This window comes from Varroa jacobsoni, unplaced genomic scaffold, assembly GCF_002532875.2.
Source record: "Varroa jacobsoni isolate VJ856 unplaced genomic scaffold, vjacob_1.0 scaffold_775, whole genome shotgun sequence".
Lineage (NCBI taxonomy): Eukaryota > Metazoa > Arthropoda > Arachnida > Mesostigmata > Varroidae > Varroa > Varroa jacobsoni.
In genome coordinates this window covers 90794-107797 of record NW_019213677.1, presented here as the reverse complement: position 1 = coordinate 107797, position 17004 = coordinate 90794, and the positions used below count along the sequence as shown (strand labels likewise).

At 43.4% G+C, this 17004-nt stretch overlaps 1 protein-coding gene across 5 annotated transcripts in view; it reads left to right on the top strand.

The window, feature by feature from the left end:
* The first annotated feature begins 1067 nt into the window (after positions 1 to 1067).
* The window catches only part of LOC111263597 (histone demethylase UTY), a 75228-nt gene continuing 59291 nt past the window's right edge, over positions 1068 to 17004 (top strand). For 2 of the 5 annotated variants that reach the window (XM_022838805.1, XM_022838804.1), the window contains exon 1: positions 1068 to 4163. The gene's annotated coding sequence lies outside the window, so the exon portion shown is untranslated. Of the gene's footprint in view, positions 4164 to 4184; positions 4326 to 4389; positions 4869 to 15081; positions 15182 to 17004 lie in introns of those variants that run through there. The other 3 variants (XM_022838806.1, XM_022838807.1, XM_022838808.2) reach the window with 3 other exon arrangements.

Sequence of the window (17004 nt, the reverse complement as noted above, 5' to 3'; positions counted from 1 at the left end):
AATGAATAACTTCAAAGAACATAAAAAGCGTGGTGCGACTATATTGTTTTCTTCGATTCGTTCTTTGATCGAAATAATCATCGATGATTTTCAACTTTTTCTAGATTCGATACGATTTTTTTGGTAGATATTGGTATCGAGTGTATTTTTCGATTATTGTCATGTAAACTTCCGCTGCAAAAAAACTTCTTACATTAGTAATAATACACCAACAGCTATCAAGTGCCAATGTAGGCAAAACATAGTTTAATATATACTCGAATTTAAGTTAACTTTAAATTCTATGAACTGTTGTCGTTTTGAACACCTATCTTCTGTTTCATTATTTACGAAACATGCCGCAATTGCTTCCAAAAAAGTTTGAGTGAATCCTTCAACTTGTTCATGTTGGCCTTGAAGACCAAAAAACAATTCAGTGTGATTCTCAGGTGTCAAACATTGTCGCAGTAAATCGTTACTCTTGGTGCCTGCGTTCACATAATTGAGACAAGTGTGTGACAATTGGGTTGGGCTGCGCTATAACTGGGCAGTTAACTCTTGTTTCAAGACACATACAAATCGAAGTCGTCGCTAAAATTTAATAATACACTGCAGCTGCAAGACAAGTTACTATAATCCTTAATCCGACGTGCGCACTTTTTAGTACTGTGTTCATGTTCGTCCGACATCTGTTCAGCTGTCATTACATCCAGACGAGTTCGGTTTACTTGATATTTCCAATCCTGGTTATTTTGCCGCTATTTTCTTTCACATTTGCCAAGCGTTCTCCTCCGCTAGCTTCTGATTGCCCTAGAAAACTAGCGCCCTCTCAATGAAACCCTCGTTGGTTTTCTCTGCAATTTGCTGGCGTATCAGCGCATCGTTATTGTCATCATTAGGCGATGCGGCTTGGCGATGTTTGTTGCCATATCGTCCGCTTCGCTTTGATGTTGATATGTTACCAGACATTTTAAAAGTGCCCGCGCCCCACACAGTCCTTCCCGTCGAAGCAACCTTCTCTCCCCTCGCCGCCATCCCCGCTGCTGTGGCCAATGCACTGCCCCTTCAGTGTGCTGAGTGTCGTCGTTGTGAGAGGGTGTGGGTCTGTGCTGGGGCGGTGGTGTATTGTGCTATTGTCACTAATAGTCCTGCCGCTATTGTGAATGCTCCTGCCGTCATTGGCTTCGCTCACTGCACCCATTTCTACCCGTTGACGCGTATCTGTGCGTGAGTGGTGTCCCAGTTTAGCTGCTGGCTTCGGCAGCTTGCGTCTGTGGTCGCCGTGCCGCCACAGCCACCATTGGCGACGGAGTGCAGCCGCTCGTTGCCTGTCCGTGTTCTCTCAATGTCCGTTTCACGGCTGTCTAGGCCAAGTGCAGCAGGAGAGCACCACAGCCGATTATCCTCATTGCCTTTATCACTTTTGCGCTTGTTGGTGGGAATCCTTCACTGCCATTGTGTTGTCGACCGCTTCCGTTTAAGGTCAAACGCAACGTCGACGGATGCCTGTGTTAGCTTCTCTCTATAAGAGTGAAAAAGCGATCGTTCCTTAGGACGCCGTATTTCTTGGACTCACTTGCGCGAGGAGAGGCGTTTGCATTTCTGGAGCACAAAAGCATAGAGAAGATTACCGAGTTGGATTTCAAGAATCTGTTGCTGTACTTTGCTCATTCTCCCTCGCTCTCTCTCTCTCGTCTTCCTCTCTCCTTGCTCGCTCGCTCCCTCCCTCCCTCTCTCGCTTGCAAGCCCTTTGTAGAAAATCGCAGGAAGGAGTGTCTGTGTTTATTCCAGTGGATGTATTTTTCCGTGTGGCTGTGTCCATGTGCAAGAAGAATCGGCGGGAATATCTTTCCGTATTTATATGTTGTGTGCTTGCAAAATTTCGTTGCCTGCCTCACCGACTGAACGGATGTATGGAGTCTCTGATCATGTGACAAAAGTGATCAATACTACAGCCCAATAGCCCCCTGTACCACACTGGATTAGCTGCTATTGCCGTGTCTTTAAATGCCCCTAAAGGGAGACAGCTTTCACGCTCTTTTGTGTTCGTAGCGCCACGAGTGAAGGGATATTCGACAAGTTAATCATAATCGAGTAAAAACATATAATCAGCGACACATTCACTCCCTCTCGTAGCAGTAGCAGCAGCGAGCGCGATCGCTACTGGCGCGTGGTAAAGTCGATCAAATGGGATTTTTCTACTGTCACATGAAGTTCTGCATGTATGTGATAGCTTGCTGTATTGGAGCCCACGTGAGTACGTGAGCTACTCTCTTTGAGCCATCAAGAGTGCCCGCGTGTGTGGCTGCGTGTCTGACACGCTCACTAAGTTGAACACGCGCAAATATTGTCGGAGGACAAACGAACTACGCGGAGGAAGGCAGAAGAAAATCGCAGAAGCTCAAAGCAAACAACAAATAACTCAACAAACTGAAAGTAGCCGTACATTTGCGAACTCACACACGCGCGCGCGAAAGACCGTTATGCAATGCAAGATAAACTCCTCACCTATCACCTCGATATATTCGAGTGTACGAACTTTCGAATCGACCTCCACCCTATTTTACGCTTGCTGTCGATTTGAGACTGCGTAACGAACCTTATTTTTTTTTTCGTCAATAATAGTTGGTCGAAAGCATCGCTATTCGACAACAATCGTTGCCGCTGGCGCTGGAGACCGTTTCCCAAATCGCGCTCGACCTGCATACAACGACACTGTAGCCATTGAGCGTACTCTCGGCCGGGAAGGGCTATTTGTTTGAGTTAGGCGATTCATTATAATTGTACTGTTACAACTACTACGAGTAGCTCAAAACAGTCTTTGATCTCCACATCAACTGCACCTGCTGTCCTCGTAGACACTAACGAACGAACGTCGAATGCGGACGACCCATATGGATAGTTGGACCTCAGCGGCTTTAACTGAGAGCTAGTTTAATGAAGCAGCTAGTCACTTCGTTGGATTTATACAATCTCTGCCCTCGAAAGTTGTTATTGTTACTGCCTATCGACCAGCGGCTTGTTGCTAACATCGGCAGCAGCCTAGAAAACTGTGCCACAGTTGCAGTAACGCGCAGGACAGGTCAGTCTGTAATGGTCCTGCTGTTACTGTTGCAGTCGTCCTACAGGGCTCCCTCAAAGGGCTGAACAAAATCGAAGTCGCCTACCGTTGCCAGATAGATTCGTCTCAGCTACCAGGCTGGTTTCGCTGCCATTACGACAACTATTTAGGATTAATCGGTGCTATACAGCTTAGCTATCAGCCAGGCACCGTTGCAGCTTTAGCCAAGAACTAACCAGGGTTGTTGTGACTATGATCCGTTGAACGTATCGTTCAGTAGCAGAGGAAACGCTTTTCGGCCGTCCGTCATTGTTCTTCGACCTCCATCGAATTACACCGCATTCAGTGAGGCTAGCACCGCCTCGTATTTGTTACACCCGCGTTTCCACCGCTGGGAGGGAGGACACCGAAAAGGAAACAGGAATTCAACCAGACGTTAATTGCCATTCTTGGCAAAAGGGTATATCCCACAGTTACCGTTTTGACAAGCTCGACATTCTATAGATTCGCCCATTTGTAGATAGTGGGAGCCGCTTACTTGAACAGCTGCAAGATCGTCTTTGTTTACTGATGACGCTGTCGTCATTGTTGTTGTCGCTGCTGTCATCTGCTCGCTCGGAAATAGAGTCAATTACTTGCAAAGAAACAAGCTCAAGACGAAAAAGTGCGTCTTCATGCTGTTTGCCGATTTCATTCGAGTTTCTGTATACACCTTTAATCGTGCCTAGTGGGACATTAGTGATAGTTCGTTACAGGGGACAAATACTCTGTCGAAGCGTTGTCACTCGTAGGCTTGTCTAGGAGCTGACAGCGGTAGCACATTGCTGTGGGATCAATGCAGTTCTTGATTACACTGCCAAGGCTTCAATATAGTGTATGATTGTGTGCGAGCTGTCAGCCGATTTAGATAGGGTGATAGCGGAAAAGCGGAGAAAGGGAAATCACGTTAAATTGAAAAGAAAAAAAAGGTGTGTTATTTGTGCCCTGTGCTTGTGTCACGAGTTTGTGGTGGTGGTGGTGTTGTTGTTGTTGTCGTCGTCGTCACAAAAATAAATATTTGCCACGTGTACAACGCCTAGAGGATATGTGCAAATCCTTCGTCGATCATGCAGCGGACCCTCAGGTCAGTATTCCATGGACTAGCTAAATGCTGCGGGAAGGTAAAGGAGTTTTTGTGTACAATGACCGGCTTCCCTTATTATGGTGTCATCTACCACAAACATCATCGATCATAAAAAGCTCTAACAACGCCAAACTGTGTGCCGATACAAGATTCTATTTCTATGTAAGTTTCTAATAAGATCAGAACCTATATCAGATTAAAATCGTTCAACTTTTATGTCGTGTAGGCATGGTGGCCTTGAGTTACAGAAACGCTGGCATGGTCTCCAGTTGCTATCGACTGCCGGCATTTCGCAGTTACTATAGAACAGGCCAGTGGGCTATATATATATATATATAAGTAGCCTGCTGATGGTGGCCGCTTAAGAAGCGGGAAGAAGCAATGGATGCCTGCGTCCACGTCGTCAGTCGATCTCGTCGTTGTCGTTGTTCCCGTTGGCTGCATCATAATGAATGAGGCCCCTAAAAGGCTAGCTTGCTCGATCGTTTCCTCCCTGGCTTTTCTCTAGCAGCTTTCAGCAGATGGCGTGCTACTTGCTTGCTTGCTCTACCCGCCTTCCTGTTGTGCAGCGTGAAAACGCCAGCAAAACGACCACATGGTCAACGGAAGCTACACAACCATAGCTCTAAGCAAAGCATCCGGCAAGCAAGAGATATCATGAGCGGATAGACACGCGTTCATGCCGGTTATGGCCGAGATGCGATGGTATTAATGCATCAAATACGACATAGATATACTGTATACATAGTTGTAGGTGCGACGTACGAAAATTGTCTCGTACCTAAGTTGGGCAGATATTAGCCGAGACAGAACTATATGGGGGTAAATGGAGAGTGTAGGAGAAATGCGCATATTAATTAGCCAAGAAATAACAGCGGAGGAGAAACAATGCTATTTCTAGTATGATTTAGGTTGATGTCTGCTTTCACAGTTCTGGCAAAGAGTACCCGAAAATTAGACAGTGCTCAACTAAGTTGTCGCTGGGTTCGCAACTGATACCTGATGGATGTCACTACTAAATTTGGTCACAGTAAATAAACATTATTTACTCGTCATGGATACCATTTACTGGACCTTTGGCCATCTAAAAATTCGACCTCTTTTCGATTGATTCTTCGTTGCCTTTCGTTGTAGCATTACTATTCATTGCTTTAAGCCGGACCGCTTGTGTTCAGAATACCGGCAAAGACGGCATTGGCAATTGATCTGTTAAGCAATGAATTAGCGAGCGGTCATCCATTTGAACTGGTTTATTTGTAGTTTATTATAGTATCACTCGCTTTATTACAGTATAGCTCGCAGAGCTATACTGCACATTTGTCACTGTATCACGTTTGTAACCCTGTCACCTTTGCTGCCTCTGATGCACCTATAAAATTTGCTTGAATTGTAAGTCTTAGGACCTTTTGCTTTGGCGGAAACCGTTGCTTCGGCCGACCTGACCAAGCTTTACGGTCTACAATTAACAAATGTATGTACAGATATGTGTATATGTATAACAATATAACAAATGTAAATATATATAGGTAAACACATCAGCATGCGAACTGATCACTTGACAGATGCAAGAGCAGTGTTTTATTCGATGCGTGCCCCAAGGAAGCAGTAAAAGCAGAGGACCCGTCAGTTGCGTGAACTAATGGATATCAGCTCCTGTATCACGAGTCACCGCCACCAGCATCATCATAATCATCATCAGCGTACTCAAAAACGACCGCGACAGTATTTCCAACTGTAGCGGGGGCACCCGTTGTGTAGCCGGGCTGCCTATGGTGACATAGCGAAGCATGGACGAGTGCATTGACTTTCTACTCAGGAACTTCTCCCGGCAGCCGCGTACGGAGTCAGCCACATCGACGCCGCCAGGAGCCACGACGAAAGCGGAAGAGTCGAGTGCGCCAGTTACGTCTGCCTTTGCCGTTGACGGAGCAGCGTTGCCGTTAAGCGGAGCCGGCTCCTGACGTCGGGCAGGCCCCGTGGCTCACCAGCGCCAATGTATTGTCCTGTACTGTGCCATAACAGCAGCAGCTGACATTGACGGCGCTCCCGTTACGTCACGTGTTGACATCGACTTCGTCACCGGCTTTTCTTGTATAGGTCGTTCATGCAATTGTCTCGACCCAGGGGCAGGAACGCATTGTGACTGCAGAGGAAACAGGACGGCACCAGTAGTGATAATGAGTTGAGAAGAGAAACAGATCCATATTGATTGCTCTTGTGATGACTAGTCTCGTTGATGTTGCAGAGAGTGCAGTAGAAATAAGTCGCCATGAATACGAATGTCGCCATGTTAACGGCGACGTTATTATTATTACCAGCTTAGCATTGCTAACGTCTAAGTCTGACGATGTGATTGATCGATGTCGTCGATTTGTTGTTGCGGTTTATTCTTAAATGGCTGCATAATACCAGTATATCAAGTTAAGAAAACGTTTCATGCTTTTGGGGCCTATACATCATTACCAAAATAGAAATGAACAGACCGGGTGATTGTTGAAATCCAACCTGTTATATGATAACGAAGTGCGGCACTGCTGTTTATGATGCTGAGAAATTTTGTATGATGCATTCATTTTATATTACACTTTTATGGGATGTAAAGGGCATCACTCCCGTGTTATAGGTGATCGGGATAAATTTATGAATTTTTTAATTTAACAATGCGCTTTCTTAGTTCCAAAGTTTCCAGTGCAAATTTTTCTCCCCTGTCCAAGCATAGGGAAGAGGTCCGCCTATATATATGTGAAGTGTCTACGCTAAGTACTCATTACACGTTAGCCCTGTCGTTCTCCACGTTTACAAGACTATTTGAAACATTGATTTTTTGTTTATAGTTTTGTTCGAGTCTATAATGTAACGTTCCACACCATGACGTATGCTGTCACCACATCCCGCACGTAATTGTGCTTAACCACTTCTACGGTCTGGCTACACATCGCTGTCATTAAGATAATAGATCTAGACGGCATTTTTAAGCGCCGAAATGAAGGGACGTTTTTTTTTCTGCAATCGCCGCTCCATGGCTGGTGTTTGCTTCACTCACGTCAAATTTCTTCTGCTCGCTTCGTTTGGGGTCCGACCAACCTGTGATATGTTTGCTGTGGACACAGCTGTTTACTTCAGGACCATGTGTATTGCGATGGCCGTCGGCGAGCGATCCAGGCAGGATTGCAATGAAATTTAGCGCTGAAATCTTCCTTTCGTTGTGCATTCAACTGTTCGCGCAATGATTACTCCTGGCTGGATCTCGCCTGTATTGTAGTCTATCTAGACAGCGTCAGACAGAGCCATGCGAGGTCGTGTCGGAAAGGGCCAACTGTTCGTATCTAAGAATGTTGGCCAGATCGACTCAGCATTACGTGTGGTGAACAGCCACAGCAGCAGCAGCAGCTGGCTTTAGCAGATTGGGTTGACGTGAACGTCATCGTAGCGGCTGCAGCGATGTGGAATGCCATAGAAAGTTTACCTTGGCACCGTCACCGATGTTTGTCACATGTCTATAGGCAAGCGAGATTGTAGTATAATAGAACTTTGGATTTTTTTGGCCGATGGAGAAGACTATCGGTGGTGGAGGCCGATCTGACTTAGCTATTTGGGACGTTTCAACTGTTTGTTATTGAAATATTGCCCAAAATTATGTTTGAACGCAAAACAGTCACCATGAAAATGAGCTCGTAAGCAGTGTTAATAGAAAATAATTACAGTATGAACTAGAGATCGAATTATAGTGTTCTTGTAGAAATTTCACAGTTCTACATGTTTTCTTGATTCTTTTTATTAGACCGGCTTAGACTGGGAGTAATGCGGGCTTAGTACGATCCGATCGTTGATTCCACCAAGAGTCATCAGCAGCGATAAAAATACTTTTTTAGGTTCGTAGTAGGTTTTTAGTCGACGACATCACATGTTTCGCTGGTATTAGTTTTTAATTTTTTGATAGGAAATACACATATTTTGGTCGCTACACTTCAGGCTGATGTCAGCACGGCGACGTTTGCGGCGTTCCAGATGTCTGCGGTGGCCATTTAAATCCATCAATTTAAACCGTATGCTGATACGAAACTGATGATGAGACATCTTCGAGACGGCGTCTATCCGAAACCACTCTATATGACTGTTTTAATTGAGGCCGAGTGGGCAACTCTGGCCATCTTACCCATAAGCAAGTTGACTGGGAAGCCAATAGCAATCTCCCGCGGCTTGATTTGATTCGGTGGCTATGATTAAAGCCCAGCTGCGATGAGACGGCGTTGTCGAAACAGCATGGCTAGATGAGAGACGTCGATGAGATACGAGGGCGATCACGAGAGCTCGATGTTTGTGTGATATTAGCCAAACAATGGCTAATACATTAACAGCCATTGAACCTTGTCGATAGTGGTTGTCAATTTGTGCCATCTGAACGTATTGTTGTAAGGAAAAAGTAAGATCTGGCTTTGCAATTCTATAAAATGAATCTACAGAAATCCTATAAAAAATCTAGAGTAATTAGTAGTGTTATAGTTCTTTTTTTTTATTACTATAGCGGTAGTATGTTTGTTACCAGGTGTTCGGTATGATGTTATCGGAATAGAAAAAAATTTCAATAAACGCTTTTATTGGCTTACTGGTGTTTTGTTCCAGTCTGATGCTGCCATCAGTTTAAATGATCCGCATCAACTATAGGCACAATACGTGCGCGTTTTCGTCAACCGGACAAAATTGCTTAGTCGTTGAGAGTGAATCTGAATTTTGCTCTACGGTCGACTGTGTGGTTGGCAATTTTTCGTCAGTTCGAGGGCCTGTTGTTAGGCCTGTTTCGCTACCTAGTGTAGGGCAAGCATTAGCGACGACTCACGTATCGATAGTATCCAAAGCCAGCTAAGAGTTAGTGTAATTACGTTTATAATCTAAAAGTTATTAACTTACTCGTAGCGCATTGTTTGTCACAGTTGGCAACTCAAATCGCTAATGCAAGTATTAACGATTGTTGTTGGGCAGAGTAGCCGAACCTAGTCCACGATCGGTGAGTTGTCAAAGCCAAGTTTGCGGACTCAACCATAAGCCCACCGCATCAATCGATCACCAGCGAGCCTTCTCCTCACAGCAACAGCTCCCACGACGTTTGATAATCTGTCACTGGGATTTAGAGTAGAATTGAGATAGTTGCTAAAAGGTTTTAAAAATTGTTACAGTCTAGGCCCTTGCTATTGCCTGCCTGCCTGCCCTTAAGCGGTTTGTAGCTATTCTGTGCACTATTATGTTTTATCAAGTGAATTTAGAGGCTATCTACTCGACTTACTAAATAGGTGAGCTAGTTATGTCCTACGTGTCTATCGGCGCCAGCTTCAATAGAGTTTATATTTAGCCTCGAGCCAACTTTGAAACGCTGGTTTGAGGTATCTAAGTTTGTAGCGAAGCGCAAGGAAGAAAAAAAAAACGCTTTTCATACAAACGGGTGATCGATTTGTTTTATCACTTATCAGCGTTCGCGCAAGCGTCGATTCTAAACATTTTATATAACATTGCATTAAGAAGGAACACCTAAGAGTTCAAGGGAGCCGCTGGATCGATGTCTGGTCAGCTTCATATGGATAACCTATATGCTGCAAGGAGAGACGGAAACGTATTGATTCAAATAACAGTTTCGTTTAATTGTAGCTAGGGCAATAATGCGAGAACGGATGTTTAGCTTTGGTACTTTCCAACTTTTAACTATATATATATATATATATATATATATATGTATTAGTTCTTATTAGAACTCATTTCACAGTTTGCTTGGCACACATTGCAACGCAGAGAGAGAGAGAGAGAGAGAGAGAGAAGTAATAACCATCGTTATCTATTTTCACTTTTGCAGCTCATCATTGTTATTAAAATAACTTTTTTTTACTAGCTCGTAGTCCCTTACTGGACGTTCGAAAACGAGGAAACACGGATGTCTAGAATTGGCTTTGCCTTACTTTGATCGGGAGCCGTAGCTGCTTTAGCAGTTCCCCAGCTAGAAGGGTAGGAAGCAAAAAAGAATAATAATGGCTTTCAATCTGCTGCATTCATCGACAATTCGCTGGCGCCAATGTTGGCCATAGATATCTGATGGTTATGACGAAGACAACGACAGGAGTTGATGAAAGGTGTCACGAGACTCGCCGGCGGATTGGTCTGTCGGAAACAACAGGTTCGTTGTTTAACGGAAGAAGTCTTACCGAGCCAAAGGATTGATGTGTAGCGCAGAGAAATAATAATTTCAAGAGCAGGCGAAAACCTGCTAGCGCTGTCTGCATGAACGGCGAATTTGTGAAGTATGGTGACGATAGTTTTTTTAGAAAAAAAAAAGTGTGTCGTTAGTTGGCATTGAGATCGATTGATCAAGTGTCAAGAATGACTGGAAATTATTCGACGGAACCATCTGAGCTACTGATGGACCAAAGAAACGGCAGAGACAAGTAAAATGTATAATCGAGAGTCTGATTTAATGGCAGCTAAGTTTTAAATGTTTAAAGGAAACTGAAGGATTTTCGAAGGAAATGCTTCCTTGTTTATGGAGGTAGAATACAAATAGTACGTCAATGAGTTGTACTGCAATTATATTGAAATAGAACGGAGGGTCTACGACGCTTTCGCGTTCATACGACATTAAATACAATAAGCCTAGGATAAATAAACAAATATATCCTTCTATCCCGTAGCTTATTGACATTATAGGGCCACGAGACGCTTGCTGAGTAGCCTCGTATCGTCTTATGTGCTCCGCTAGTAGAAAATACCTTGATATACAGTAATTCATAGCTAGTAAGAGATGATTTTGGAGATGAGTTTATCGTGAGATCAGATGGCGTTTGCGGATCGTTTACCAAACTAACAAACACTAAATTTCATGGCTGAATACAAACAAAAACAACCGAAAACTACGAAGTAGGGGTTGTTTTTCGGATTTGAATCAATCAATTAACGTTCCTTGTTCAGTATATGATGTCCGGCGACGTCAAATAACCTTGCATACAGATGAAGATCGTATTGCTTGTTATTATTTACTGAAAATTGAGACATAAAAATGTTATGAATTTTTTTTATTATTATTATAGTAGCGCGCATCATCTAGTTGTTCTCGTAAAATCAAGAAAGACAAGGTTAGGATTTTTTTCCTATTGTCGCGTTATCCTACGATAGCGCCGCATGTTCGTTCAGCGTATCGTATACTTCATAAGGTTGTTCCTCTACGGTCAGCGAACAAACAGGCACCTGGTCCTCTCCAGCTGGTTTAAGGCGGGGTGACCTGCTCTTGTTAATCTGGGCACACAGCAGGACACGATGTCATTCTGTAGTAATTGTAATAGCTCTGACCAAGCGGCAGGTACTATTTGAACGGGTTTAGGCAGGCACTGCTTTGTGCTGGGCCATGTTGAAAAACCCTATGAGAGATCAGGCGAAAGAGCACGAAGAATAGGCGCTGCTTTTCGTCCTCGATGTCTTATTAGGCTCATCTCCGCTCATTGCTTGCTAGCCTGCTCCCCTAGCCGTTACACTGGTCGCCGTCTTATTCACCGTCTACTCGACCAGTGTACCTGGCAACCTCCTACAGCTAGGACTCAGTATTGCAAAAGTTTAAAGTGCTTTCCTTTTCGGATTGAGAAAAAAGCAAAGAAAAGCTGGGCCGAACAAGAGATTGTAGGCGAGCGAGCCTCAGGGAATGGATAAAGCGAGAAGGAATTTCAGTGAGTCCAACTCTAGAGTCGCGCTGATGTTCTTCGTTACTGCTGGGTTGGGTGTCTTTTGATTTCTCCTACGGGGGCTATTTATAGGTGGTGAATAGAGGTTACCGAAGGGACCGCGACGAATCTGCCAGCGCCGCTGTACAAGCCATCACCACTGCCGTTCTCTTGTGACGCCTGCCACCGATTCTGATACCCTCTGGTTTCCTAATGAATGTTATTATCCCGATTAGCGTCACTGTTGTTCTCGTTGTCGTCGTTGTTAATGAAGACAACCACTGGCAAAACTGGCGAAAGCCTGATGCTGTAGCTGGTATTAGTGATAATAATGGTAGGAGAAAATAGAGAGAAGGGTGCCTTATAGTACAGAGACACCAGCGCTGCTGCACGGATCGAGCCAACAAACATAGGCAATACTACTATATATATGACATAGGTATACATTATTATTTTGGTGGCAAAGCCACCCAAATGGTAGGACGGATATAAACGTTACGAAGGTGGGCATACTTGCAAATAGGATAGATAGCTCGATATAACAGCAGAAGGAGGCCTTTTCTAATGGGCCCAAAGTGGTATGCTTTTTAGCAGAAAGAAAGTAGCAACTGAGATGGCATAGACACAGGAGGGACGTGCATGATGATACAAAGAAAAGTTGATTTCAGTATTGTCCAAGAATAAAAGATGTCGATATTTTTCAAGTGTAGTAAAGACGCGATTGTTGTTAATACGTCAGTCCTAGCGGACCCGCGCCTCTGTTGACATGTGATTTAATGTGGAAACTGTTGAAGATGAGTATGTAGTTCGTTTTTGTTGTTTTCGGCCATGGTTTAGAGCTGTCTGAAAAGAAAGGCCATTCGACTGAAAGAAAAAGTGTACTTTTAGAGAAAATCTCACATATTTTCTCATGTGAAGCATTTGACCAACGTTAGGTACGTTATATACTATAAAAGAAAAACTAGATGAACGTTTAGGTTGCGCTGTACAGTGCCTATGTGTCATATATACTATGGGCAATTGTGTTGTATAGAAACACTATAAGAAAATGCATGCATACACACAATAATCTCAACCGTGTTTCTTGCAATATAAAGATAATTTAACTGCCCAGTATTGCTGAAGTTGTACAAAGCTATTATTATTATTATTATTATACTAATTATTAAAAACAAAAAAGTTCAGTTTTGGTCATAGTTGACAAATACAATTGATTCGCATATGTTTTGCGCTTCCATGGATTAGGCGCGCACCTACGGTAGAATAATCACTATAGATGTATAAGGTAGACCGCTCAATTTCAGAAGTCGTTGCGAGTTCGCGTCCATGATTTGGGGCTTTATTGCGGCCTCTACAATGAGAATGAGCTAAACCCCTAAATAGCAGAATGTAAATGTACGCACATAGTTAATTATTGAGACGCATTTGAAACAAAAAAAATTCCCACAAAGGCTTTTTTTGTATGACGTTGCTTCTATTGAACAGTTACTACTGTCGATACAAGCGTGTGACGCTGACCCTGATCCAGCTAAAATGTAATTGTTGCTACAAACGAGATTTGTTTGCAATTTGTAAAGAAACAGACATTCCGAAAACGCAACCCGTAACGCGTATATATATATAGCCGAAACTGCTGCTGGTATAAACTTCGCCGCACGCGTAAAATCTGCTACTACTGTTTAACTTTTATTTATTCTGATTCATTTCGACGCGACACCAATCTAAATCCATTCGTAAATCTGTTGGTGTGTAGGCTCTTTGTTTTTTCTGTTATGATTTTCTGTACTTGTTTATCTTGGCGGGAAACGGCCTGATAAACTGTCTCTTACCAAATAGGACACTGGAGCCCGTTTTCCTGGTTACGAGCAGCGCTAGTAAGTCCTAGTCCAATCAGAGGAAGAAGTAATTGGGGAGACTCTTCTCAGCTCAGCTTTTCTTACGACTAGGGGGACAAATTTTTAGACGTCATGCACAATCTGTCCCACAGTCACTCGATGTCGACCACGTACTACCAAGTTCACTTAAATGAGTAGAATTCGCATTGTATATATTGTATATGTTGGCAATATGTCGTATGTGGTTTTGTAGAACTATCTGTTGCGCGTCACAGAATTCCATGGAGTCTCAAAAGTCGTTACCTTTTTTTCTTACCTGATTTATATAATGTTTATTGCCATAATACAACTATGAATATTTGGATTCCGTTATTATCAGTTTATCATTGTTTATTTTATTTATCAGTTTTACATTGTTGGGTTGATAATAGGGTAAATATACTATTATCAGCCCAAAAATGTCTGAGACGAAAGCAGGATACACGTGTTAAGTTTAAGAAATGGCGCGCGTCCTTCTTCGCTTAATTGCAGATCGCGAGCAACGCCTACAACTTCTACTCCGACATTATACGTTATGACATAAACTAACCTAGTAACTCAATGAATTTTTGGCCTAGCGACGATTTGGAATGTCAAATTCGAGCCACTGCTCTAGGCGTAAATTTGTTTAAAAGTCGTTCCAAATAACACGACGACGACGACGACATTATCAGTGCAGCCAATGAAAACCGGTGGTCATTGCTTGCAATACCTTTATGCGTAGAAGATCAATGTGCCTGGATAAAAGACGGTCCCAACTGACTCTCGCAGACTCAATATTGCAGGCGAATCCTCCGCAAGGGTCTGTGTTGAGGCTTTGCTGTGTTTAGCGATACGATATCTCGGAATATTTGGTATCTATCTATTTGATTTCGGTACAGGCTAGCTGCCTGAGGGACATCTTTTCCCGTCGGATACTGCCAGCTGACTGATTTATCATTTGAACAGACGAAAGCTTTTGCCGCCATCTGCTGATGGCCGCTTACGATTGACATTTCAGTTGACTATTTCTGTTTTTTTTTTCTTTTTAACGATAGACCTGCTTCTATGTCTAGGTGGCTTCACGTATTTGCGAGTTTTTGTGTGTGAGCCGAAAAGGTGAACTGTGGTTGAGGACATTCTGTACTTTTTAATGGCCGGCTATTTATGTCATTTTACGGAGCCGTCCTCATTTCTATTTGCGATTGTATTTGTTATTAATTTCGGCCAATTGGTACACGCGCCATTTTTAAATTGCTTATATGCACCGGTTGCTACGGCAACAGCTGCATCGGTGACAAACGAATTGCGTTTCGCTGTCTTCTCCCGTTTTGCTGTCTCTCTCAATTACAGCAAGAAGCCTATGGGCAAGCCAAGCCCGTGGGTACTATGCTTCGAGTAGGTAGTACAGGCTGACAAACCGGGAGTCCTTGAGGCAACGGTCGGAGCAGCATCGGTCCCCGTGCCGTGAAGGGTTAGTGTTTTATTTTGTAAAACCTGTATAAGGAACTAGAGCTTTTACGAGCCTTATTTTGCTTGTCTAGATCACTGTCGGGTGGTATTTCGCAATTGTCATCAATCAGGGGGTAGCCTCGCAATGTCAAGAGCTTTAATACGTCACCGTTTGAACGCATGTTTGAAGTGCTTCGTAAACTCGTAACGCAAACTGCGGCTAAAGAGATTGATCGCCTTCGAGTTGATGCTAGGTCTCAACTCGAAAGTGCTTTTGAATTCGTGAAAAACAAATTTCCACAATATGTCCAGCGGTTGTGCTACAGTTTCAGGCGCAGCTGTTCGTATAAACGAGAAGTGACATTGTCACCCCTGTGTCGAGACGCACGAAAATTCCGATACGGTATTGGTAGAGGTGATTGGTTAGCTAAGTCCCATTAGCCGTTTTCTCCCGCTTCTGTCTAAAGCCGTAGAGTTGGACGCGGTTTTCTTCGTTTAATAAAAGTTACGAAGATTTCGAAAAAAATATTTGCACGCAAAGACCATCCTTTCGACACGGTAGCATTACGTTCAGCTATTTGTTTGCTGATCAGTAATCATAATTACACTTTGTCGGGTTTGCTTTTATTGGCTACTCATCATTAGTGATGTTAATTATAGCAAGTAGCACCAGAAAAGGCGTAGTTGAATTGATAGGTCGTTGGCAAAAGCTTGCCCAAGGGCATGACGCACCAAAATTTTACGCGCTCACATCACAAATGGCGATCATACTCGACGGAAATATCGGCCTAAGATTTAGTAAGACATCTCATAGCAACGCGGTGAGACGCCTGATAGAGAACGTGGAGTTGACGTTAATTCTAATTAACTTTAAATAATTGATGAAATTCGTTGTTGCTATCATGGTATATTCTTACTAAAACTATTATTACCACAAATAGTCTATATCGTTTTGCAGATGTGCGTTTAGGGACACGTTCGCTATGCTGATTGGTCGACGTTAGCTGATATTTATGATGGCTACAGTCTAAACAAGCGAATAAGAGGCACACACTAGACTCGAGCTACGCAGGCGCTGCGCGGAAAGACACATCTCATTTATTTGACTAATAAATAAAAAGTCGAGGCAGAAGATCTGTGTACAGAAGTTTTAACGTTCTACCGGAATGACTGAATTTCCGTATAAATGGTTGAATTCTATGCCTGGTATAGCTGTCTTGTATTTTTTCCTTTAGCAAGCCAGTTCATATGTACGCCATCTTGTACGAATGTTATATGGAAACCTTTCCTTGCTCACACGTACATACATGGAGATCTTACTAGCGCCGCTTGAACCAGCGCGTAACTATGATTGTTACACCGTGATATTATCGCTATGGTCAACAATGGAACATCGACAAAATGATCGCACTGGTCGACACTCTTGTTTGGCGTCGCTGCGTAACCATTGCAAGAATCGACTGCCACTGGCTGACTAGTTAGATGTATGAACAGCTGCCAAGCTGATAGACGTAACTATCCCATACAACATTTAGTTTAGGCTAAAGCGAAAGAGAAGAACGTTTGTCTGCGTGTATATATATCTATTATATTATGCAGTACGGAGATGTGGCCTTGCGAATGGGTTGGCTAGAGATAACGGCAGGCTAGCCGGCCATTGCTTCTACGCCACACAGAGAACACAATGCCCACGGTAACAGACTAGTACACACACGCACACACACAAATGAACACACACGCACAAGCACACACGCATGCATGCACGCACACACACACACACACACACATGCACGCACGCACACACATACGCACACACACATGCAGGCGCACACACACACACACACA